We start from the raw sequence: 2,868 nt of genomic DNA, 5'->3' as shown, positions 1-2,868 counted from the left end.
AACACTGTCTAACCCAGGGTTTCTGCACATTGTGAAATGAATTCACAGAGCTCTGGAGATGCCTTTGTCAGAGAGCATTTCCATAAAAGAGAGAACGTCAAGTTAACATTTTAAGTGGATTAGAATACTCTGACAAAGGTACTCTACAAGAAACAATCTTTTTTTTAAAGCATTTCTAGCACTACTTCAGGTATTTCCTATGCAATAAATAATGAGAGTTTTATTACCAGTAAGTAAATATTCTGTTACTTTTAAATTATGTTTAGTTACACACTTCAAATATCCATTTTTTTTAATTTACCAGATTTTAGAAATCTTAATTGGGTTGATTTTATTAGGTAGAGAGTAGAGCAAGAGATTCTTGCAGAAACCAGCCTTAGAAATTTACTTACAATAAAATCAGGTTGTGATTCAAGAAGAGAAATACAAGCAATAAAATTGTATCAAATGTATTTTTCTAGCCAGAGCTAGAAAAGGTCACTCTCCAAAATACGTATGCTTCATGACAAAAGCACAACTCTAATTGCGGTAACTGCAAAAGGGGTCTCCCTGCTGTCTGCCACATGCAAAGTTATTGCCAAGGTCCTCTTCAATAACTTCCTCGCAGTGGCTGAAAAGCTGCTCCTCGTATCACAACAGGATTCTGTCCGTCTAAGTGTACAATGGACATGATCTTCACTTCCTATCATCTCCAACAGACATGTGGGGAAGAGTATTAATTTATTATAATGTGACCTTTGTTATCTCAGTCTTCAGTTACATCTATCAGGAGCATCAGTGGAGCACTCTGCACAGACTTTGCAGTCTATAGAAATTTATCTCTGTGTTACATCTGCAACATGGTGTTGTGCAGGTCCACAATAAGTGCTGACTAGTGTCAAGGTAGGGTGTGTCATCACCCAAAAACCTCTCTCAGTCTTTCTCACTGCAAGACTGTAACTATCTTCTAGCATTTCTCTGGAGTGGAGCTACTGGCCAGTTGTTAAACTGCTCTATTACCAATTTTGTTAAGAAACTAAGAGGAAATATTCAAGTCATATATATTATACCATAACCAGGCCTCAGAAGCCTCTAGTCACTGCTGGGATGTTTTTGACAGAGCGCATTTTTAAATGAGTTCTGTTATTCAAAGTGACAGACAGACTACTTTAATTTTTACAAAATAGAAGATTAACATGTCATAACATAAAGGTGTGATTATAAGCATTACAATAAGAAAAAAAAAATAATCAATTTACCTTTTTTTTTCCTCCTAACGTCCAACTTGGGAGAAACCATTCAAAAGAAATTTCTGATCTGCCTGCCACCGGATACCCAAGATAGATTACTTGGCATTACTCTGGGGCAATCCCAGCACATATGGGCTCCATCTTGAACTTCTACTGGATACTCACAAATCTAGGACTTGGGAGCAGTTTATTGCTGCTAGTTCCCTTTAGACATTCTACCCACAGCCAGCTCAAATCAGCCTAGCACCTGCCACTACTTCACAATTCAGTCGAAAGCGAATTCTACACACGAAGATTTCTACTCAGGAATGAGGGCACCCTTGGGTTTGAAATGACCACCATTAGCAGCAATTGATTTAATATCACCATATTGAAATGTAATGTGAATTCCATCTGGTTGAACATTTCAACTAATTTTAGGCCACTTACATTACCTTACAGATGGCTGTCTACAAAATACTAGTTTATTAATAATACCTGAATTTGTTTCAGTATAATATTTCCAATATTATACTCAAACTCCTGTGCCCAATTCTACCAGCAGTTCTATCATATTTATTCTAGTTATACATGTTATTGAATCATGCAGATGGACATGCCTATTGTAAATTTTACAGTTCATGACTGGAAATGCACTATTTTTATCCAGTCATCATGCTAACATAACTTGACTCATTTTCAGTGTTTTATTTTAGTTAATCTGACACTGTCTTAGCAATGCTATCAGAGTTCAAAAATTCAATGGCAAGCATAATATTTAATTTGTCAGTCAATCCATAAATCATGTTACGTACAGTATATAATGCTTTTAATAACAGGTACTCTCTTTTTCATTTTGTGTTACAGCTGACCTATGCTGATGCCACGCAAAACAAAGGAACATTGTCCGTAATTGGGAGCATTGGAGGAAAGGGCCGTGCCATGACCCCTGACTACCTGCGGTCACTGCACGCTGTACCGGGAGTCAGACATGGTACCGGAGTGGCTGATGGTGCACCAGACTTTTCATAATAAACTGAATACTCCTTCAGTGCCTTATGGAACATAATGGAGAATCACAACAATGCAACTCATCATTCAGAATCACAATAAGCATCTAGCTTGCTTGAAAATACAGGGCAGAGTCTTAAAAAATCTAGCTTCTCTGTGAAAGTATATACTGGAATAAAATCAATTTAGTTCAACAAAAAGCCATCATTTGATAACACAAGATTTTCAGAGGAAAGGTTTCATGTATAAAATACCTGAACAATAATATTGGAACTCATTACTTTGAGCGCCAGTGTAGTTTTGCCTCACAACAATTAAAATGAGAAATTGGCGAAGTACTCAAAGTGCAAACACCAATATGCAATATAAATTAAGTGTGAAACAGTTCCTTCAATAACTATGTTAATCAACAAAGGTTTCTTGCAAGGAACAATGGCAAAATTCTTACATGACATCTTTTCTGTGAGGGGAAAAAGTAGAGTTCTATGATTTTCTTAATACAACCCAAGCTGTTCAGTAAGGTACCTACATATTAATTACCTCTATTAATAATACAATATGGGGGGTTCAGTGGGTTAAAATCCAGTCTGTGGAGAAGACGACTGTCATGATGTCAAACTGAATGTGAATAATCACATACAATGATGGC

At 36.6% G+C, this 2,868-nt stretch overlaps 1 protein-coding gene across 1 annotated transcript in view; it reads left to right on the top strand.

Annotated features, from left to right (window-relative positions):
- LOC140204578 (glutamate receptor 3-like) overlaps positions 1-2,163 on the top strand; it is a 385,312-nt gene extending 383,149 nt beyond the window's left edge. The window contains exon 16 of the mRNA XM_072271301.1: positions 2,076-2,163. The gene's annotated coding sequence lies outside the window, so the exon portion shown is untranslated. The remainder of the gene's footprint in view (positions 1-2,075) is intronic.
- The last annotated feature ends 705 nt before the right edge of the window (positions 2,164-2,868 follow it).

Source organism: Mobula birostris, chromosome 10 (assembly GCF_030028105.1).
Source record: "Mobula birostris isolate sMobBir1 chromosome 10, sMobBir1.hap1, whole genome shotgun sequence".
In the NCBI taxonomy this organism is placed as follows: domain Eukaryota; kingdom Metazoa; phylum Chordata; class Chondrichthyes; order Myliobatiformes; family Myliobatidae; genus Mobula; species Mobula birostris.
Note: the sequence above shows the minus strand (reverse complement) of the source record. Positions and strands in the feature narration are given on the sequence as shown.